This window comes from Molossus molossus, unplaced genomic scaffold, assembly GCF_014108415.1.
Source record: "Molossus molossus isolate mMolMol1 unplaced genomic scaffold, mMolMol1.p scaffold_m16_p_2, whole genome shotgun sequence".
NCBI lineage: Eukaryota > Metazoa > Chordata > Mammalia > Chiroptera > Molossidae > Molossus > Molossus molossus.
In genome coordinates this window covers 76,494,302-76,518,554 of record NW_023425355.1, presented here as the reverse complement: position 1 = coordinate 76,518,554, position 24,253 = coordinate 76,494,302, and the positions used below count along the sequence as shown (strand labels likewise).

General features: G+C 38.4%; 1 protein-coding gene, 1 long non-coding RNA gene and 1 other non-coding gene across 7 annotated transcripts in view; 2 read left to right on the top strand and 1 right to left on the bottom strand.

Annotated features, from left to right (window-relative positions):
- Positions 1–24,253, top strand: part of ATP11C (ATPase phospholipid transporting 11C) — a 280,762-nt gene that overhangs the window by 55,060 nt on the left and 201,449 nt on the right. The window lies entirely within an intron of this gene.
- The window catches only part of LOC118635727, a 52,714-nt gene that overhangs the window by 28,176 nt on the left and 285 nt on the right, over positions 1–24,253 (top strand). The window contains exons 2-3 of the long non-coding RNA XR_004960552.1: positions 5,269–5,394; positions 23,862–24,042. This is a non-coding gene — a long non-coding RNA (uncharacterized LOC118635727). The remainder of the gene's footprint in view (positions 1–5,268; positions 5,395–23,861; positions 24,043–24,253) is intronic.
- LOC118636862 lies at positions 2,281–2,400 on the bottom strand. Its single transcript, XR_004960827.1, has one exon. It is a non-coding gene; the product is annotated as a U6atac minor spliceosomal RNA (small nuclear RNA).

Here is a 24,253-nt window from a genome sequence, read left to right as displayed (position 1 = left end):
CACTTTGTTTATCCATCCAACAGTTGGTGGACATTTGGAGAATTTAAGGTTTTTGGTGATTATGAATGAAGTTGCTATAAACATTTGTGTTCAGGTATTTGTGTGGACATACATATTTATTTCTTTTAGGTAAATACCAAGGAGTGGAATGGCTTGGTTTTATGTGTGTGTGTTTAATTTTATAAGAAATTATCAAACTGTTTTTCAAAGTGACTATACTGTTTTTTTGTTTTTTTTTTTAATCCTCACCCGAGGACATTTTTTTTTCCATTTTTTGTTCAGATAGAGTGGGAGGGAGAGAGAGGAAGAGAGAGAGAGAGAGAGAGAGAGAGAGAGAGAGAGAGAGAGAGAGAGAGAAATATCGACGTGAAAGGGACACATCGAGTGGCTGCCACCCGCATGACCAGCCATGGCTGGGGACAAACTGCCACCAAGGTACATGCCCTTAGCGGGAACTGAACCCTGGTCTCTCTGGACCGCAGGCTGACGCTCTAACTGCTGAGCCAAATGGCCAGGGCAACTATACTGTTTTTAATTTCTATCAGCAGTATATATGGCTCCATTTGCTCCAATATCATTGCCAAGATTGTTTTTGTCTTTTCAAATTTTAGTCATTCTAGTAGGTGGTTTCTCATTGTAATTTTATTCTGCATTTTTTCGAATGACTAATGATTTTGAGCAAGTGTGTGTGTGTGTGTGTGTGTGTGTGTACATACATACATACATACATACACACACACAGAGTTTAGAGGGTTTTTATATATTCTGGTTACCAGTCCTTTGTCACATATGTTTTGTAAATATTTTACTCAGTCAGTGTCTTATTTTCTTATTGTTTTTCAAAGAGCAAAATTTTACATTTTGATGAAATTTAATTTATCATTTTTTTCTTTATGGTTCATGCTGCTTCTGCCTTACATAAGAAATAATTACCAGACCTAAAATCATGAGGATTTACTTCTATTTTTTTTTCTAGGGGTTTATAACTTTAGAGTTTGGTTTACATTTCAGCCTATGATCTACTGTAAGTTATGTATATAGAGTGTCCATTTCAAGTTGTATATGTATAGAGTGAATTTTGGGTTGAGCTTCATTTTTTTCTAATGTAGGTATGTTCTTTTTTTATTTGTTGAAACACTAAAAGTCTATCCTTTGTTTATTTAATTAACTTGGCATCTTTGTCAAAAGTCAATTAACCATATATATGTGTGGATCAATTTCTGTTCTGTTCTTTTCCATTGACCTATGTTTTGATCCTTTTGCCAATATCACACTGCCTAGAATAGTATTGCATTATAGTAAGCCTTGAAATCAGTTGAATTCTCCAACTTTTCCTTTTAATAAATTGTTTTACTTATTCTAGATTATTTGTTTTCCCATATAACTTTTAGAATCACCTTGCAAATTTCTAAAAGAGAAACCTGCTTGGTTTTTATTTGGGGTTGAATTGAATCTAGAGATTAATTTGGTAGAGAATTGCAGTATGGATGATGTTGAGTCCTTTGATCCACGAAAACAGTTTCTCTTCAATTATGTCTTCTTTGGTTTCTCTCATCAGAGTTTTTTTTTTTTTTTTTTAACAATTTTCAATATGTGAATCTTACAATACTTTGTTAGATTGATCCCTGAGTATTGCATATGTATTGGCACTATTGTAAATTGTACTTATAAAAATTTCAGTCCCCAGTTGTTCATTGCTTTGTATAAAACTATAATTTATTTTTGTGTAGTGATCTTCTATTTTCCAACCTTGCTGAAGTCACTTATTAGATCTAGTAGTTTTTTTGTAGATTCTTTTTGAACTTTCTGCTTAGATAATTATGTTTTCTGTGGGGAAAAAAAAGACACTTTTATTTCTCCTCTCCAATTTTATCTATCTTTATTTCTTTTCTGTGCATTACTGCATTAGCTAGACCTTCCACGTGGTATGAGGTATAGAAGTGGTAAGTGTGGATTCCTTGTCTTGTTCCAGGGTAAAGATGGGTAAAAAAAATCATTCAGTCTTTCATCATTAAGTATAAGTTAGGTATATGCTTTTTTCATAGGTGGTCTTTATTAGGTTGAGGAAGTTCCCTTCTAGTTCTAATTAATTGAATACTTTTAAAAAATCATAAATGGCTATTGAATGAATGTCACACATTTTCTGCATCTTTGTAAATAATCATACATAATTTCTTTCTTAGGCTGTCAATATTGTGAATGGCATGGTTTGAGTTATAAATGTTGAACTGACTTCGCATTCCTAGCTAAATTTCATGTGACCATTATATATTATTCTATTATATTTTATGGTTAGGTGCCACAAAGTTTTTAACAGTTCCTTAGCCGTATGTGTTTTATAGGTCACAAAAACCACTTCTATCCTTGTTAAGGAAAGTGCTGACCTTGCTTACACAATACAGGTAGACTACTTTTGCTTCATCTTCATTCCTTCTTCAGGCTATCAAAAGAGAGCTAGGTGAAAGGCAACAAGTATAGCAAGTGTCTATGTACTAGACAGTGTATGTTCATTTAAATTTAATATAATGATAAATTTAGACCACCAAATAATTTGTAACACTGAAGTTTTGTATCTAGTTAATGGCAGGGTCAGAACTTAAGTGCAGGTTCATTTATTAAACCCCAAGATCAACCTGCTACACTGTATTGCCTTTCTCTGGAAATGTCTGCATATGTGTGTATGGGAAGGAGGGAGAATGGCAGGGACAGGAACCAGGAGGGTGGGAAAGAGATTGATTGAGATTAGGAAAGGGAAAGATGCTCTACCAATTTTCGTTGCCATCTGAAAATCTGGGCTTTTAGATATCTAGGTTTGCATCTCACCTCTGCCATTTACTTGATTTGTGGCACATTTGTCTCACTGAGATTCATTTTTATAAATTTGAAATGTGGAATATTAACATGCACTACTATGAGGAATACAGATAATATATGTAAAGTGCCTTATACATAAAATGTGCTCAATATAGTGATATCCATTATTCGTTTCCTACCATTAAATGTACTTTATAACTGTAAATAATTAATTGGGTTTGGAAAATGTCAAATATGACTTAGAGTGATTACTGAAGTTTGTTTAGTTCTTTTGCCAAAATAGCCTAGAACAAGTTATGTTTTATAAAAATGGACTTAGTTTTCTTTACTTTTTACCCATCTTCCTAAGTCAAAACAACACCAATTTACTAAATCACTTTGCAAATTTGGAAGATTTAAAAAGTATTACCAAATTGTTTGGGTTTTAGTAGTGTTTGTGGGGGTGAGGGTGGAGGTCTGGAAGTGGTCGTCTTAGCCCAGAGAACTGCAGTTGCCATTTTCATTTTACATGGGCAACCAAACATTGATAGGTAGCTTTATTTGCTTAGCTCATGTTGATCTGATCTGACAGTTCCTGAGTCATTATGACTCTCTTCTCTAACTGACACAAACCACTTCAGGCTGTTTGGAGGTAATGACTGCTTTTTTCTTTTTCTTTTTTTTTTTAAATTTTTTTTCTTTATTGATTTTTATAGAGAAAGAAAGGGAGAGGGAGAGAGATAGAAACATTGATAAGAGAGAACATTGATTGGCTGCTTTCTGCATGCCCTCCCCTGGAGATTGAGCCCACAACTGGGCAGGTGCCCTGACTGGGAATCAAACCAGCGACCTCTTGATGCATGGGTTGACACTCAACCACTGAACCACACAGGCCGGGCATGATTGCCTTTTTCAATAAAGTTATTTTGGTCATCACAGGTAGGCTTATGAGCTTCGGTGTTTCATCTGTCAAGTTATGGGGAGAGCAATGAGAAAAAAGGCTGAGTCTAAGAAAGGGCATTAGACCATCATCAAATGACCTTTCAATGCCCAGAACCTCAGGAGGGCTGTTAGCTCCAGCTCCAGCAATGCACAGACTTCTAGGAATTGGTTCTCATTATTATTTGATTTTATAGCAGCACCCTCTCAACTAAATTTGCTGTTTGATAGACGAAACTATAGGGACATCAATTGTATTTGGTAATTTTTGGATATTACATCATCTTTTGATGTTGCAAATCAAAATTGGCAATCACTAGCCTTTTTTAAAAATATGTTCTTACTTTTTTTTTTGAGGTAGAAAGGAAGGGAGAGAGAGAAAAACATCGATGTGAGAGAAACTTCAATCAGCTGCCTCATGCATGCCCCCTACTAGGGATCAAGCCTGAAACCTGGTCAAGTGCCCTGACTGGGAATTAAACCTGGACCTCTCAGTACATGGGACGATGCTCAATTCACTGAGCCACACTGGTTGGGCACTAGTCTTTTTTTTTTCAATAGTTAATTTATTTATTTTTTATTACAGATGTCCCTCCTATTTGCCCCTTGAGGAGGGTGTCACTAGTCTTTTTTTAACAGCTTTATTAAAGTATGATGGTTTTTAAAAATACTGTATATATTTAATGTATATAGTTTGATGAGTTTGAACATATGTATGCATACACCCTTGAAATCATCACCACAGTCAGTGTAATATACATATCCTTCACTTCTTAAAGTCTCCTCCTGCCCCTGTGCTTGTGTGTGTGTGTGTGTGTGTGTGTGTGTGTGTTAAGAATGCTTAACTTTAGATCTACCTTGATGCAATATTGTATATTTTACTGTTTTCAGAGCACATTGACCACATCGTCTCATTTAATAAATTAGAGTAGGTTTTATTTCTATTATATGATGGAAAAAATAGACCTTAGGGATATGCTTTCCCAAAGATTACTATCGGATATTGCACCAATATCCAGAACCCAATTCTGATTTTTGTCTAGTGCTCGATGCGGAAGAGTTATGGGCCTAGAGCCCAATCTGGCTCTTTAAACTTTATTGACCTCTTTGTACATTCAAAAACTAAATGTATAATGACCACTTTTGTCCCTGCAATTAGGAATAGCAATTGTGATTAGATGCCCAATTTCAAAGTAAGTTCATGAAATAACTGGTTGTTGGGAGGTAAAGTTTCGGGAATAACTTCTACCCTTCATAGCCGGAACTTAACTGTTCTAGATTGGCTAGACAGACAGTTCCAGTGTACAAGCAGAGATGTTCAAAGACTGGTCCTTAAACTTTTTGGTGGCTTTTTGTTTGTTTGTTTGTTTGTTTGTTTGTTTTGTTCTAAATTTTATAATCTGTTAAGTTTAATGTTGGTACTATATGTTTCCATATCAGTTGGTACAGTTTTATATTCATTTTTGCAAAGACATCATATACACAAAGATACATATTCAATAACTGAGAAATCAAAAACTTCTGATCTATTTTCAGGTGTGTTCGATCATGATACTTCTGATAAGGATCGTCAGCATACCAGTTTCACCTTTTCCAGAAAGATGTCGTCATTTTACCTAAGAGTTTACTCTGGGTTTTATTGCAGAACAAAAATCCCCTCAGGTGCCTTTTCCTTGTAGCCATCTTCTTCCATACTCATTTTCTTATAACCAGCCTTCCTCCTTAGCAAGGCCAGAATGAAGTCAAAGAAACCTATAGATGACAGCTTTCACATTCTTTCTCTTGCTTTTTTTGTGCACTGAAGTATGTCACAGTTCTGACTGGTGGCTTAAGGACATCTGAGAGCAGGGGGGATACTCTATTGAGGATTATTGCATTGTGCCCCCATGTCATGTTTCTGACAAATGAGTCTGGGTGCAGAGGAAACAACTGAAGTCTGAATATGACAAAGTTGTAAATAGTACTGCTATGAACATGGGGGTACATATATTCTTTCTGACTGGTGTTTCAGGCTTCTTAGGGTATATTCCTAGAAGTGGGATCACTGGGTCAAATGGAAGTACAATTTTTAATTTTTTGAGGTAACACCATAATGTTTTCCACTGTGGCTGCACCAGTCTGCATTCCCACCAGCAGTATATTAGAGTCCCCTTTTCTCCACACCCTCGCCAACACTTGTTGTTTGATGATTTGTTGATGGCGGCCATTCTGACAGGTGTGAGGTGATACCTCATTGAGTAGTAACATTTCTTAACACCTCCCCTGATACTCCTTTTCTAAGTTTCTAGTTCCACTGGGGCCCAGGTCTATAAGGATTCCCTTGAACAGTCATAACCAGAAAAATCAAAGTACTGATAAATGCAAGAGTCTTATCTGGAGAGGCCTGAACCATCCATTTTGCTTTTCCCCCCTCAACTGGGAATGGTGCTGCCAGATCGGGATGCCATTGACCTTGAGAGCCAAGCTGTTGGTGTAGGCAGGATGACAGTGTATAGTCCCTTCCAGGCCAGAGTCAGTCCCTGAGTGGTGAACTTCTTTACCAACATTGAGTCCCCGTGCTGGAAAGGGTACATAGGGTCCGAGGTGGGCACAGGCAGGGCATCGCAGACATGTTTATGGACGGCCTTCTGGATGAACTGCAGGGCCTGCAAGAACTGTAAGAGGGCGAGGGGGAACAGAGTGGTCCAGTTTTCACTGGTTTCTAAAGTAAATTTGATTAAGGTATTCTTTAAGGTCCTGTTCATGTGCTCTACCTGCCCGGAACTCTGTGGGCAGTAAGCACCATTGAGCTTGCAATTTATATTTAACCCCGTAGAGATATCCTGTGATATGTTTTTTATTTTTATTATTTTTTTAAAAAAATTATTTTTGTTACAGATGTTTCTCCTTTTTTACCCCATTGGCACCTTCCTCCCCATCCCCCCCCCCCCCGCCCCATCCCCAGCTTTGTTGTCCATGTCCATTGGTTATGCATACATACATATAAGTTCTGTGGTTTATCTCTTCCCACTCCCACCACCCCCTCTTCTGAGGGTTGTCAGTCTGTGCCCTACTTCCATGTTTCTGGGTCTACCGTATTCCTCAGACTGTTATGCTCATTATATTCCATATATAAGTGAGATCTTGTGGTATTTGTCTTTTTCTGCTTGGTTTGTTTCACTTAGGATAATACGTTCCAAGTCCCTCCATGTTGTCTCAAAGGATAAGAGATCTTTCCTTCATACAGCTGCATTATACTCCATTGTGTATATGTACCACACCTTTTTTATCCATTCGTCTACTGATGGACACTTGTGCTGTTTCCAGATCTCAGCTATTATAAATAGTGCTGCTATGAACATGGGAGTACATATATTCTTCCTGATTTGTGTTTCAGGCTTCTTAGGGTATATTTCTAGAAGTAGGATCACTGGGTCAAATGGAAGTTCAATTTTTAATTTTTGAGGTAACACCATATTGTTTTCCATAGTAGCTGCACCAGTCTGCATTCCCACCAGCAGTGTACTAGAGTCCCCCTTTCTCCACACCCTCACCAACACTTGTTGTTTGATGATTTGTTGATGGCGGCCATTCTGACAGATGTGAGGTGGTACCTCATTGTTGTTTTAATTTGCATCTCTCTGATGATTAGTGATGTTGAGCATTTTTTCATGTGTCTCTTGGCCATTTGTATGTCCTGTTTGGAGGTGTGTCTATTCAGCTCCTCTGCCCATTTTTTAATTGGGTTCGTTGTCTTCCTTTTGTTGAGTTGTATGAGCACTCAATATATATTGGAAATTAACCCCTTATCTGATGTATCATTGGCAATGATGTTCTCCCATACAGTGGGTTGCCTTTCCATTTTGATGGTTGTTTCTTTTGCTGTGAAGAAGCTTTTTAGTTTGATGTAGTCCCATGTGTCCATTTTTTCCTTTGTTTTTGTTGCCTTAGGTGATGTATCGGTGAAAATTCTGCTGCGTATAATGTCCGAAATTTTAATGTTTACATTTTCTTCTAGAATTTTTATGGATTCACGGGTCACATTTAAGTCTTTCATCCATTTTGAGTTTATTTTTGTCTTGGTCTAAGTTGATGATCTAGCTTCATTTTTTTGCATGTAGCTGCCATTTATGAAAGAGGCTGTCTTTACTCCACTGTATGCTCCTGCCACCTTTGTCATATATTAATTGAGAATATTGCCCTGGGTCTATTTCTGGCTTCTCTGTACTGTTCTACTGGTCTATATGCCTGTTCTTGTGCCAGTACCAGGCTGTTTTGATTACAGTCGCTTTGTAGTATAACCTGATATCTGGTATTGTGATCCCACCTACTTTGTCCTTTTTCAAAATTGCTGTGGCTATTCGAGGTCTTTTTTGATTCCATATGAACTTTTGAAGTACTTGTTCTAATTCTGTGAAGTATGTTGTTGGTATTTTAATGGGGATTGTATTGAATTCTAGTAGATTTTTGAGGGAGTCTTTAGGGTTTTCTACGTATAGTATCATGTCATCTGCAAATAGTGACAGTTTCATTTCTTCCTTTCCAATTTGGATCCCTTTTATTTTTTCTTCTTGTCTGATTGCTGTGGCTAAGACTTCCTGTACTATGTTTAATGAGAATGGTGAAAGTGGACATCCCTGTCTTTTTCCTTTTCTTAAGGGAAATGCTTTTAGTTCCTGCCCATTGAGTACGATGTTGGCTATAGGTCTTTCATATATGGCCTTTAGTATGTTGAGATATGATCCCTCTATTCCCACATTGGTGAGTGTTTTTATCAGAAATGGATGCTGAATTTTGTCGAATGCTTTTTTCATCATCTATTGATATGATCGTATGATTTTTATCTTTCATTTTGTTTATGTGGTGTATCACATTTATTGATTTGCGAATATTGTACCAGCCTTGCATGCCTGGGATGAATCCCACTTGGTCATGGTGAGTAATTTTTTTGATGTATTGCTGGATTCGATTTGCTAGTATTTTGTTCAGGATTTTTGCGTCTATGTTCATCAGGGATATTGGCCTGTCGTTTTCTTTCTTTGTCGTGTCTTTTTCTGGTTTTAGAATTAGAATTATGCTGGTCTCATAAAACGAGTTTGGAAGTCTTCCTTAATCTTGAATTTTTTGAAATACTTTGAGGAGAATGGGTATTCTTTTTTGAATGTTTGGTAATACTCCCCCGTGAAGCCCTCTGGGTCTGTGCTTTTGTTTGCTGGGAGAGTCTTGATTACCTCTTAAATTTCCTTCGTTGTTATTGGTCTGTTCACATTTTCTATTTCTTCCTGGTCCAGTTTTGGGAGACTGTGTGTTTCTAGAAATTTGTCCATTTCGCTTAGATTGTCGAATTTGTTGCCATATAGTTGTTCATAGTAGCTGTTAATGATCTTTTTTATTTCTGTTATGTCGGTTTTTACTTTTCCTCTATCATTTCTATTTCTTTGAATATATTCTCTAATCCTTGCTCATTTTCTTCTTCTTCAGGGACTCCTATGATGCGAATATTATCATGTTTCCAGTTGTCCCACAGTTCTCTTAAGCTGTCTTCCTGTTTTTTAATCATTTTTTCTTTTTGGTTTTCTGATTGGTTGATTTTTTTCTACCCTGTCTCCTAATTCACTGATCTGGTCCTGAGCTTCCTCTACTCTGCTTTTTAGACCTTCCAATGTGTTCTTTATTTCTGATATGTCATTTTTTATCTCTTCTTGGTGGTTTTTAATTTCCAATTCGTTTATTTTCAGCATCTCTATGTCCTTGGTCATGCTTTTGAGCTTCCTCAAGATTATGGGTCTGAATTCTAGCTCTGTTAACTTGCCTAACTGCTCCATATTCATTTCATCTTCGGTGCAGGTCTCACGTTCTTTCATTTGGCTTTTGTTTCTGTGTTTCACCATTTTGGCTATCACAGTGGGCTTTGAAGCCTGTCATGTTTTCCCTGTGGGTGTTGGTGTTCTGGTGTTTGTGGCTCCCTCTCCTGGGTTTAGATGAGCGGGGGAGGACCCACATTAAACACCAGTGTCAAGTCTTACTTTCATGGTTAGAGTTGCTAGCCCAGGAATGGTACTGTTATCCTCTAGCTTTTTGCCTGGAGGCTAGCAGTGGATGTTACTTGAAGAGTTTTGGCTTCTCAGTTGATTGAAAAACTCCCTCAGGTGCTCAGCAGAAGGGGATTTCCCGAGGGTGGGGCAGATGCTGGTTGTTAGTGAGCCTCGATTTGCATTTTAATGACCTACTGGGTGGGGTTGGATCTCCACAGGAGAGGCTGCTGCCTCCCCCCAGAACACTGGGAAGGAGCAATATGGCCATCGTCCTGCATGACTGCAACTGAGCAAAAGCTCTGAGTGCCCTCCAAATCCCGAGTGTCCCCACACAGTTCCAGTCCAGTCTGCCCTCCCTCTGCCGGAGCCCAAGGTGAGTTGCTGTGGCTTTTTTAGTCTCTGTCCCGGCTCTGCGCTGTGGAGCCCCCTGGGAGTGTAACCCGAGGGCGCTGCTCACTGCTAAGGCCGCTGCTGTCTGTGGGTTCCCAGCCCCCCTCCCGCCTTCCCAATCCTACCAGGATCGAGTCAGTGTCCCTGGTTATGTGGTCCTTGTAAGCTGCTATTCCATTGCTTTTTCCTGTTGATTTGTCTGTGTTATAGTTGTAATTCCAGTTTGGTTCTGGGAGATGGCCTGTGCAGCTTCCGTTCATTCCGCCGCCATTTTGGAATCCCACTCCTGTGATATCTTTGCTGTAAAGGTGGAGCTATTGTCTGATCCAAGGGTCAGGGGTAGACTAAACCTGTCGCTGCCTTTATTAAAAGCCAGACTGTTATTCTACTACCAGGTTTAAGTTCTCTCTCTTTTACTCAATGTCCTATTTTTTCCTCCTTTAGTATTTTTTTCAATGTCATGTCTTTCTGTAATATGTATATCCTTTTGTTCCTTTTTAAATTTTTACTTCCTCTGCATAATCCTTCTTTAACTTGCATAGACCCTCTGTGACTTTTCTAGTTCCTCCCCTGACATTAACCTGAGAGCTTGCTCAATCTATCTGCAGTCTACACTTTCCCCAGTTTTTCTTCTCCTCCTCCCTACTCAGATCCACACATTCCAGTTTCTCTCTGCCTTCTCCCTTTCCCTGTGACTTTACTGGACATTACCTGCCTCAGAAAGTTCAGAAAGCTAGGTGTATCCTAAGTGGGTAGTCTGGTGTAGCTGGTTGACTAAAGTTTGACCTAGAGCCTCTGGGACTATCAACCTCCCATCAGGCAGTGTCCCTCATTCATTGATTTCCTTTATGGCTTGCTTCTATGTGGCTAAGTCATTTTCTGACCTAGCGTATCTGGTGAGGCCCCACTGGTTTTAGGGCTGGAGCTGAAGTTCCCCTACTTAATGACTGAGACCATATAACACGGTCTAGAGTTATTGCTGCTGCCCCAGCATACCCGATTTCTTCCTGGACGTAGCTGCTCCCGTCCGTGAACAATACCTCATCTGATGATGGTAGTGGGACACCCTTGAGGTCTGGGCAGGCCGTCTGCACTATGTCGATTGCTTCTAAGTAGTCTTGTAGAGGTTTCTCTGGGTCATCATCTGGAGGCATGCTGGCAGTATTGCTTGCCAGTGTCTTGTGGAACTTGATGTGGGGTTGAGTGGCAGTGGCCAGAAGTTAAACAGTCACTGTAGAAGATCACGTCCAAGTAGGGGGTATGGGCACTGCAGCATAACCAGAAACAAATGAGTCACAGTATTTTTCCTAAAGTCTATAGTCCTCTTTGAAGTCCAGGGATAGGTTAGGGGCCCATTGGCCAGGTTAGGACTGAGTCTGCTGCACCAGTATTTACCAGGAAACTAACTAGTTTGTCCCCTATTGTCTTTTTATTCTTGGTTCCCGATGGCTCAGTTTGAAGGAGCCCTGGCCCTGTGATTTTTCTAAGTTAAAGACTGCTTTTTACTTTGTTCCTCTACATCTGACTTTGCCCTTGCCTTTTCTATCTTTAATCAGGACCTAGGTCTGTTGTCCTGACCCTTCCTCATGTTTCCCTTCCTAGGGTGATCCCTTTCCTTGGGCCCTGTGTCTCTTTAGGCTGCCTTTATTACCTTTGCTATTCTTTTATCTTGTTTTGCCCCAGGTTTGTCTCTTTATTAGTGTGTCAGCTTCTCCAGGGCAGAATTTGTAGTTTTTCTTTTTTTAAGCCTCATGGCTTTTGTACCTTGTTTTTAAGAACTGTTACTGCATTTTGGTTTTTAAAGTCAGCTTTTCATTTCAGCAAATTACCCAGGTTCATCCAGAATGTTGGCTTATATAAAACCTTATTGCATGTAACTATTTCTTAAAACTAACAAAAATAACAGGAGCTAACTTTTTAGTTCCCTTAGCAAATACTAGGTGCTATTTAAATTGCTTTACACACATTTGTCTCCACTCACACACATCCTTTGAGGTTGGTACTTGCTTTCAAGCTCAGGATGTAAATGGGTTATCACTTGTACCTAAGATTTTTTGTAAAATAAATTTGTTGTATTAGGAATTTGAACTGCACTTTCTGCCTCAGGTGTTGCTTTATTTGGAAAGAGCACTTGAAAAAACATTAGTTTGTGTGTAAGGGTGCTTCTGGAGATAATGGTCTTCCTTAGGATCACTTAAATGTAATCATTTAGGGGGAAAAACACCATTGCTGTTTTACTTGTTAGAAAAGTGCCTGTGGAATTTTCTTTCTTTCTTTCTTTCTTTCTTTCTTTCTTTCTTTCTTTCTTTCTTTCTTTCTTTTCTTTCTTCTTTCTTTCTTTCTTTTTTATTGATTAATTTTTGTTACAAATGATTCTCCTTTTTTCCCCCACTGATTCCCCCCTCCCCCTTCCCTCCCTGCCCCTTCCCCAGATTGTTGTCCATGTCCACTGTTCATGCATACATGCATATAAGTTCTGTGGTTCATCCCTCTCTCACCTCCCCACTCCTTAGGGGATTGTCCTCAAACTGTTATGTTCATTATATTCCACAAATAAGTGAGATCATATGAAATTTGTCTTTCTCTGTCATTTTCTTTCTTTCAATTGATATTTATCCATAACTTTTCTAGTTAAGTTTTTTTTTTTTTGGGGGGGGAGCATGGTTTAAGGCTATGTTTTGTGGCTGTTGTTTCTTTTCACAGACTACCATATTTTCTGTTATATTCTAAGCTATAGACAGATTTAGTGGCTGATGGCCAACAGTTTGACTCTTTAGTCAGTTCCTGATACTGCAGATTAAGTAATGTGCTTTCTTGTCTGGTAAAATGTATAAGGCATGGCTGGTCATTGTGGCTCAGTGGATTGAGCATTGTCCCATGGACTGAGAGGTCCCCATTTGATTCCTGGGTTGCAGGCTCCATCCCCACAAGCGGGCATGCAGGAGGCAGCCTATTGATGTCTCTCTCACATGGATGTTTATCTCTCACGTGGATGTTTCTATCTCTCACGTGGATGTTTCTATCTCTCCTTTCCTTTGTCTCTAAAAAATAAAAACATAAAAAAAATAAATGTATAAGGTTGCTGTTCAACTTGACAGGAAAAATGAGCTAAAGCACTTCTCAAAATAAAAACACAAAAACATTTCAGAGACAACTTGTGACTTTTCATTTTTCATTTTCAAACTTGTCCTCCTGTGTCTTGAGAAAATTCCACACCTCCCCAAAAGCCAGGGTGCTGTCCAGGTTAATAATGCTCTAAGATTCTTGTTACTGTTCTCAAAAGAATCCCAGGCTGGTTTCTTGCTTACCCCGAGGATGTGTGTTCAAAGGTGCTTTTTTATTATTATTATTGGCTAAAGAGCGTGAGGAGAGCAATACTAAGAATCAAGTAGTCAGATGAGAAACCAGGAAGAGCCTAGAAATAGATATTACAATACCTGCATTTGTGCTATTTTATTCTGAGACTATGACATTTGTTTCATCTTAATTTTCCACAGTGGATGTAAATGAATTGGTAATGAAAGTGGTATGATGGCAAGAGTATTGAGTCCTAAATTTTGTCTTGTATGCTTTTCCATCAGGGAATGAGATTGGGAGGAGGAGAGTGGTAGGAGAGGAAAGAAAAATTAAATTAGACAAGGCATTTGACTAGTCATGGAAATAGATGTCAAGATCTATGCACCAGCTGCTAGTAAAGTTAAAGCAAGAGAAATCAGCAAGCCTTTCTTTAGAGTTAGACCCCTTTCAGTTTCCTTTCCTCTCCTTCCTTGCCCTCAAATTCACCTTATTTTAAATGCTCACAGCCAGAGTGGATGTTATTCCCAAGCCTCCTCACCTCCAGAAGATTGAATATGGCTTGGGGAGAGAGCTCTGCATTTTGAACAAGTTCTGTGGGGATTCTCTTGCAGACCTTCTCAGAAGCATCCTTTGAGAAAGCCTGGATTCCACTTAGGTTCCAAATATCCCCATAATTGGTTAGTCATTGGGACAACACCTGGTATCAGCATTGAGTCTGGGCCTACATCTACACACATCCATGTGTCCTCTTACACCTTTGCCAAAATGAGAACAAATGCATTTCTGTTTAGTTTGGGAAAATCAGTTTTGCATATTTATGTGGTTGCTAGTACAAGCTAAGGGTTGTTGAATGTGATGTGTACTCTAACAGGTATACTCTGAATAAATCCTCAGAAACACCTGGTGAAGATAAGTAATGTTTATTTTCTGTGTTTTACAGATAAGGTAACTGAGGGTCAGAGAGTTTAAATGACTTGTCCAAATCACAAAATTAGTTAGGAGCAGAGAAGGAAGTTTATCCAGGCAAGCTACTCCAGTCTACACTCTATTTCTATTTTTAATGCATCTCAGATGCAGGAAATTGGAATCATAGTTCTTGGTTCAAGACTCATTGCGGGCACTCTAACCTGCTACTGCACTGTCTTTAGAGCCAGTCAACGTAAAATGTTTCAGAAACAAGCCAATTTAGTATTTTTTAAAGTTATTTTTAATTATGCTAAAATACAAATAAAAGTTTACCATCTTTACTTTTAAGTGTATGGTTCTGAAGCATTAAGTGCATCCATACTGTTGTGAACCATCGCCACCATCCATTTCCAGAACTCTTTTCATTTAGCAAAACTGAAACTCTGTACCCATTAAATAATAATTTGCCATTCTCCCCTTTTCCTAATTCCTATCAACCACTATTATACTTTGTCTCTGTGATAGAGTTAATCAACATTTATGTTAAGAGTATACCATTACTATCCATAGTCACCAGTTGGCTGTTGATTTTTTTTAGATAAAAATATTACAAATCAAGCCAGGATTTATAATTATATACTCAGAGTTGAAACAAGGTTAGAGACATTTTAAATAGAATTTAGATTGCCTTAAAGAATGAGAGATTGTATCTCTTAAAGCACTTGAGATCCACACCACCCTATAAAACAAACTAGCTTTATATCCCATAACTTACAGATAAGAAAGCTTCACTGAAAAGAAAAACAAGCTTTATAGTTGGGTGTTTCCTTTACTCTAGGGAGGTCAGTTTCTTTGGAAAATAAACACATTTTCGGTCGCATGGATTCATGCAAGTTGCTGCATCAGACTAAAAATCCATTATACTCAGTAACTCTAAATACTGAGATTGTATATTTTGGGATGCTTTATACAAAGCAAAGCATTATATGTTAAAAGTGCTGATTATGAAAGCCTAAGCCCAACTTTTTCACTGAAGCCTCTTTTCACTTTTTCCTTCCCTTAAGTTTTTTAAGTGAATTGCCCACAGGTTACTAATACTTAGAAAACTGAATTGTGTGGTTATACACGTATAATACTTTCATTTTAAGCATTTGAAAATACAATTCCCCGACTCATTCCCTTTTTCTTGTCTTTCTGGGAAAATTCTGAAAATTGAAATTTTTTTTTTACAATTATTCTAGAGCAGATTAGATGACAATACAATAGAGTCATAGGAAACTCACAGGGAAAAAAAACATATTTGGTAGCTCATAGGAAGTCTTAATAAGGTTGGATTTTTACTTGGTATCTTGGTGAATCTGATGTAGACTATTTCAAATGCTATTGTTGTTCTGAAAGTTATTGTGGTTAAAATCAGTTTTTAGCTACTTAAAGATAGCACTCCTATGTTTTAATTCCTTAGGTTGTCTTAAAATACTCAATTTGTATCAACCAAACAGGGACTGAATTGTACTTGATAATAACTTAAAGTTTAGATCAGTTTTTATCTAATCCTAAAATCAATAGGAGTGATTGATTTCTTTTAATTTAGGGTTTGTTTCTCTTTAACTGGCATTTTATGTAACTTAGGATAGATACGATTGAGAAAAATTTTATTGACAATAATCTGTATTTTTTAAAATTGAAATGTATTATATGTGGTTAAATGTTTTTAACTCCAGAAAGTATAAAAAGGTTGATACTAATGTTTCATTTGTAGCCCTATTCTCCAGAGGTAACTACTATTGTATTTCTTGTCTACATGTTCAGATTGTTTTTATGACTATGTGAGAACACACACACACACACACACACACACACACACACACACACACTTTTTTTATATAAACCACATTGGCCAGGTGGTTCAGTTGGTTGGAGCATCGTCTCATAGACAAAAAGGTTGTGGGTTCAATTCCCAGTCAGGGCACATGAATACCTAGGTTGTGGGTTTGATCCCCAGTTGGAATGTGTAAGGGAGTCAACAAGTTGATGTTTCTTACATTGGTGTTTCTCTCTCTCTCCCTTCCTCTCTCTTGAAAATCAATAAAAATATTCTTGGGTGAGGATTAATATATATATATATATATATATATATATATAGTTAGAATCAGAATGCATAATATGTTTCCATTTGCTTTTTCATTAAATATATGTTAGAGATGATTTCATATGGGTACATATTGAGCTACTCATGTTTTAACAGTTGCACAACAGTCCATTGTTAAACAGTCCCCTCCTGATGGATATCTGAATTATTTAGTTAATTGTTTTACTGTTGTAAACAGTGGTGGTGTGAGATTTAAAACGGCGGCAGAGTGAATGAAAGCTACACAGACCATCTCCCAGGACCAAACTGGAATTACAACTAAAATAAATACAAGTCATCCAGAAAAACCAACTGAGAAGCAGCTGGAGAAAACTGTTATAACCAGGGACGTAAAGAGGACCCAAAATCGTGCCTAATAGGAGCTGCAGAGGCATGAGAGGTCTGGCTTGGTGCTCACAGGCAGCAGCTGAGGCTGAGGGCTGTCTTAGCTATGAGCAGTTTCCTCAGAGAAGTCAGGGGTTAAAACCCCAAGCCAGCTCCCCAGCACAGAGTGGCAGAACAGAAAGGTACTCACATAACACCTGGCAGAGAAAGACACCAGAGCAGAGGTTTTGTCTGGCAGGAAGAGGCACTGGGTACACTGACACTTCCCTGAAGGGCAAGTGCACTAAATCAGCTACAGCCAGTCACCTTGGACTCCGGCAGAGGGAGGGCACACTGGACTGGAACTGTGTGAAGAGAGTCAGGGATTTGTGGCACTGGGGAGAGAGCTGGGAGGGAGGCCATCAGGAGTTTTATGCTGAATCACTTCCTTGTAGGACAGTAGCCATATTACTCAAAGAGCCCCTTCCCAGAGCCTTGGGGAGAAGCAATGGCCCCTACCTTGGGAATTAAACACCACTGAGGCTAATTATCAGCTACAGACTACCAGCAAGCAGGAGAAAAGAAAGAAAAAAAAAAGGCCTCTGAAAGATTTGAAATTTGGACACAGCTCTTAGTGTTGGGAGTCCTAGCAATGAGGACTGAGCTGTGAAAGCTGAGGTCTGAGTTCCTGTTCTGAGCCCCGCCCCCATGGCTTCAGTAGCTATCTCTGTCAAGTATCCCCATGAGAGTGGTTTTAGCCTGAGGAAGAAGCAACTGCTCCTCCCTCAGGAATTTAACAGTGCCCTGTGGCTCTGGGGACTGAGCTATGAAGGAAGAAGCCTGGACCCCTGTGCTGAGCCCTTAACCCACACTTCAGAAACCATGTTCTTATCAAAGTAACTTTAACCCAGGTGAGAGCAATTGCCCCACTGCTGGAAATCCTCTTACCCTGACCACCTGCAGGATTTCTTATTCACATGAGGGCTATAACCTGAGGCTTCTTATTAAGTACTGAGATCAATAACCTGCAGGCAAAAGCTATAGGAAAACTGAATCTTTATTTGGCCTGTGAATCCACCCAGGAAAGTAAGACTAGACATTGCTGTTTAACATGGGCCCTCCCACACTCATCCCAGCCCAGTAGAGGGAGCCACAATCAGCGGAACACCCACCACCACAGGGAAAATTTGGCAGGCTCCAAAACCCACTGAGACAACCAAAATGGTGAAACAAAGAAAAAAAATCCCAAATGAAAGAACAAGAGAATTCTACAGAAGATGGGATAAATGAAATAGAATTAAGCAAGTTATCGGAGGTAGAGTTCAGAATAATGATTATGAGGAAGCTCAACAGCATGAGTAAAGATATAAAAATAATGAAAATCAACCAGTTGGAAATGAAAAACCACCAAGCGGAAAAATGAAGAGTGACAAAGCAGAAATGAACAACACGTTGGAAGGAATATCCAGCAGATTAGAGAAAGCCGAGAATCAGATCGGTGAGTTAGAAGACAGGGTAGAAAAAAAAATCACCCAATCAGAGAACCAAAAAGAAAAACATAGTAAAGGTAAGAGCAGAAATACATGACATAGAGACTAAAATAACAGTTTGAAAGATCATTGAAACAAAGAGCTGGTTCTCTGAAAAGATAAACAAGATTGATGTACCCTTAGCTAGACTCACCAGGAAACAGAGAGCACCCAAATAAATAAAATCAGAAACAAAAGAGAAAAAATAATTGACACCACAGAAATACAAAGGATTGTTAAAAAATACTATGAAAAATTATATGCTAATAAATTGGACAATCTAGGAAAAATGGACAAATTTCTAAAATAACACAGTCTCCCAAAACTGAACTGGGATGAGACAGAAAACTTGAACAGACCAATAAAAACTAAATAAACTGAAGATGTAATCAGTGAACTCCCAGCAAACAAAAGCCAGGCTCTGATGGTTTCATGGGGGAGTTTTACCAAACATTCAAAGAACTGACAACCATTCTCAAATTATTCCAAACAATTCAAGAAGAAGGAAGACTTCCAAACTCATTTTATGAGGCCAGCATAATCCTAATGCAAAACCAGATAAAGACACTACAAAAAAGAAAACTACAGGACAATATCCCTGATGACTATAGATACCAAAATTCTTAACAAAAAATTAGCAAATAGGATCCAGCAATACATTAAAAAATATTCACCATGACCAAGTGTGATTCATCCCAGGGATGCAAGGCTGGTACAATATTCGCAAATCAATAAATGTGATACACCACATAAACAAAATGAGAATAAAAACCATATGATCATATCAGTAGATGCTTAAAAAGTATTTAACATAATTCAGTACCCTTTTCTGATTCAGTACCCTCTATTCTCAGCAATGTGGGAATAGAGGGATCATATCTCGACATAATAGAGGCAATATATGAAAAACCTACAGCCAACATCATACTTAACGGGAAAAAACTAAAAGCATTTCCCTTAAGAACAAAAACCAGACAGGGATGCCCACTTTTACCACTTTTATTTAACATAGTACTAGAAGTCTAACCACACCGATTAGACAAGAAGAAACAATAAAAGTGATCCAAAGAAAGAAGGAAGTGAAACTGTCATTATTCGCCAACAATATGATATTGTACATAGAATACCCTAAGACTCCATCAAAAATCTGCTAGATTTAATAAATGAATTTGGCAAAGGAGCAGGATACAAAATTAACATCCAGAAATCGATGTCTTTCTTATACACCAACAATGAACATTCAGAAAGGGAAAGTTAAAAAAAATCCTATTTACCATTGCAACAACAACAACAAAATAAAATACCCAGGAATAAACTTACCCAAGGAGGTAAAAGGCCTGTTCTCAGAAAACTATAGGACATTGGGGAAAAACAAAACAAAACAAAACACATGTATATATAAAGAATTGGAAACGTATACCATATTCATGAATAGTAAAAATCAACATCATTAAAATGTCCATACTACCCCAACAATCTACAGATTCAGTGCAATCCCTATTAAAGTACCAGTGGCATAATTCACAGATCTAGAACATATACTCAAAAAGTTTATATGGAACCATAAAAAATCCTGAACAGCCACAGCAATTTTGAAAAAGAATAACAAAGTGGGAGGTATTACAACACAAAGCCATCATAATCAAAACAGCCTGTTACTGGCACAAGGACAGAAATATAGATCAATGGGACAGAGCAGAGAACCTAGATATCAACCCAAGACAGTATGCACAGTTAATATTTGACAAAGGAGGCAAGAGCATACAATGGAGAAAAGACTGTCTTCAAAAAATGGTGCTGAAAAAATTGGACAGCTATATGCAAAATAAATACATAAATAAATAAAAGATCACCAAATTACACCATACAGAAGAATAAACTCAAAATTGATAAAATACTTAAATGTAGCCCCTGGAACCATAACAATCCTAGAAGAAAATGTCGGCAGAAAAACTCAGATGTCATATGTAGTGGAATTTTCACTGATACATCACCTAGGGCAAGAGAAAAAAGGAATAATTTAATAAATGGACTAGATCAAACTAAAAATGTTTCTGCACAGCAAAAGAAAGAAGCATCAAAATTGAAAGGAAACCTACTATATGGGAGAACATGTTTGCCAACAATACATTGGATAAGGGGTTAATATCTAAAATATATAGAGTACTCATACAACTTAACAAAAGGAAGACAGAAATCCAATTTAAAATGGTCAGAGAACCTGAATAGACACTTCTCTAAACAGGACATACAAATGGTCAGGAGACATGAAAAAATGCTCAACATCTGTAATCATCAGAGAGATGCAAATTAAAATGGCTATGAGGTATCACCTCACACCTGCCAGAATGGTGGCCATCAACAAATCCTCAAACAACAAATGCTGATGAGGATGTGGAGAAAAGGGTACTCTAGCACACTGCGGGTGGGAATGCCATCTGGTGCAACCACTATGAAAAACAATATAGTGTTTCCTCAAAACATTAAAAATTGAAATGCCATTTGACCCAGTGATCTCACGTCTAGGAATATATCTTAAGAAGCCTGAAACACTGATCAGGAAGAATATATGCACCCCGATGTTCATAGGAGCACTATTTACAATACAGTCATCCCTTGCTAGTTCGTGCTTCACCTTTCGCAACTTCACTCTATTTGAAAAAACCATGATAGTGCGAAGCTGCAAAAGGCCAAGGACAAAGTGGCGAGGGGCGACTGTATAAATAAAGAATCCTACTTCGTGGAAATTCATTTATCATGGTTGAGTCTGGAACTGATTAACCATGATAAACGAGGGCTGACTGTAGCTAAGATTTGGAAACAGCCCAAGTGCCCTTTAGTAGAGGAGTGGATAAAAAAGCTGTGATACATTTATACAATGGAATACTATGCAGCTGTAAGAAAGAGATCTCTTACACTTTGAGACAACATGGAGGGGCCTGGAGAGTATTATGCTAAGCTAATTAAGCCAGTCAGAGAAAAACAAGTAGCACATGATCTCACTTATTTGTGGAGCATGTTGAACAGAATAAGAAGTCGAGCAAAACACGTCCAGATTCATGGCTTAAGGAACAGACTGACAAACCTCAGAGGGATGGGGTTGGGAAGAGTTGGAAGATATAAACCCAAGAACTTATATGCATATATGCACAACCAATCAACATGGACACTAGGCTGGGGATGGCAGGGACGAAGTGGGAGCGGGAAGGAGAGGGTGAGTGGGAAAGAAAGGGGGACATCTGTAATACTTTCAACAATAAATAATAAAAATAAAACAGTGGTGTTAACAAACATCCTTCTACTTTTTATTACTCTTACTTGTAGAATCACACAGCTGTTTTTAAAAACTAGAGTAGTGATATTAACAAAAGTTTTCCACCCTGGCCAGTTTGGCTCAGCTGTTAGATCATCGGCCCTTGGTCCAAAGAGTCGTGGGTTTAATTCCTGGTCAAGGGCACATGCTTTGGTTGCATGTTCAATCTCTGGCCTGGTCGGGGTCATGCAGGAGGCAGCCAATTAATGTGTCTCTCTCACTTCGATCTTTCTTTCTTTCTTTCTTTCTTTCTTTCTTTCTTTCTTTTCTTTCTTTCTTTCTTTCTTCCTTCCTTCCTTCCTTCCTTCCTTCCTTCCTTCCTTCCTTCCTTCCTTCCTTCCTTCCTTCCTTCCTTCCTTCCTTCCTTCCTTCCTTCCTTCCTCTCTTCCTCCCTTCCTCCCTTCCTCCCTTCCTCCCTTCCTCCCTTCCTCCCTTCCTCCCTTCCTCCCTTCCTCCCTTCCTCCCTTCTCTCTCTCTCTCCCTCCCTCCCTCCCTCCCTCCCTCCCTCCTATTCTATCTAAAAAAATCAATGAAAAAATATCCTTGGGTGAAGATTAAAAATCAAAAATAAAATAAAAATTTGCCCAGCCAGTGTGGCTCAGTGGTTGAGCATCAACCCATGCACTGGGAGGTTGCAGGTTTGATTCCTGGTCAGGGCACATGCCTGGATTGCGGGCTTGATGCCCATAGGGGGTGTTCAGGAGGCAACTGGTCAATAGTTCCTTTTTACGTTGATGTTTCTATCTCCTTAGAAAAGAAAAAAAAATGTTCTATTTGATAGTTCATAATTTTAAAATAAAGCCAGTGTAAACCGAACTTTTGGAACAATAAGAATGAAAACTAGCATCATACACACTTGCACATATACAAGGTGGGGCAAAAGTAGGTTTACAGTTGTGAATACACAAAACATAGTTTATTCTTGTATTATATATTAATCAATGTATTATTGCATTATATTAACTGTAAACCTACCTTTGCCCATCCCTGTATCTAAAATGTGTCTAAATATTTTAAACAATAATAGTTACCATTTAAAGATCACCAACATTATTTCATTTATCCTCCCAACACAGTGGGATAGGTACTATTAGTGTTCCCAATTTATAGATGAGGTAACTGATTAGAGAAAGTTTAGAGACTTGTCCAAAGTCCCATAGGTAGCATCAGAGTGAAGACTGGAAAACACTGTGTATTCAACAATAAAATGACTACCTAATTGAAAAGAGGGCAAAGGCTTTTAATAGACATTTCTCCAAAGATGTACAACTGGACAATAAGCACAAGAAATGGTTCTCAACACAATTAGTTGTTTAGGAAATGCCAACCAAAACTATAGTGAGATTCCACTTTATACCCATTTGGATTGACTATTTATTTTGAATGGGAAATAAGAGTGTTGGGGAGGATGTAGATAAAGTGGAACCCTCATACTTTGTTATTGGGAAAGTAAGGTTGTGCAACCATTGTGGAAAACAGTTTGCTGGTTCCTCAAAAAGTTAATCATGGAATTGCCTTATTACCCAGCAATTCCACTCCTAGTTATATACCCAAGAGAAATGGAAACATAGGTTTGCACAAAAAACTTGTACATAAATGTTTATAGCAGTATTGTTCAAAATAGCCAGAAGGTGAAAACAACTCAGATGTCCACCAACTGATGAATTCATACATAAACATAAAATGGAATATCCATTCAATGGAATACTTTGTACGACCATACAAAGGAATGAAGTACTGATACATCTTACAATGTGGATAAATCTTGAAAACATTGCTAGGTGATAGAAGTGAGACAGAAAAGATCACATAGTGTATTATTCTATTGATTTAAAAGCTCAGGGATTAGAGGGACAGGAGAAAATGGGGGAAATTTGGAGTGACTGCTAATAGTTATGGGGTTCCATTTAGGGGATAAAAGGGTCTGAAACTGAATCATGGCAATGGTTGCCCAACTCTGGACATATTATAAACCATTGAATTATAACTTTAAACATGGGATTACATATTGTCCAGCATTATAAAACCAAAGAGAGCCCTTAAAATATTGTTATTTCTTAAATGTCTGTCCTGGACTCTTTTGGTGGGGTGATCTCCAATGTCATGCCCTCAGTTGCTAAATTTCTGTGAAGAACAGATTTTTCTTTTCTCCAGACAGTTCTCTCCTCTGAGCTACAGAGTTATATTTGAGGCTGACTACTAAAGAGGTGCACTTGACTTTCCTACAGGTCCCTCAGGAGCAGCACTGTGTCTAAAACAGCTCAAAATCACCTTCACTCACAAATCTGGACCTTCTGTATTTCCTGTCTGACTGGATGATGTTCCCATTTACCATCATCGAAGTGATAGACCTCCAAGTTCTATCACTCTTTTCCTCAAACAACTCTACCTACTCTTTACCATCCTCATGTGAGTTGAACAGCTGTGGTTCAGGCCCTGAATGCCAAAGTGAATGCTGTCATGTGCAAGTATGTGCTTGGTCCCTTGTCCTGCCTTGCCTCTTGACATCTTTTTTAACAAATTTATTGTTGATGTTAATACAGATGTCCTCCATTTCCCCTCCTTTGCCCCCCTACACCCAGCTCCTGCCTTACCCCAGGCCTTCATCACAGTATTGTCT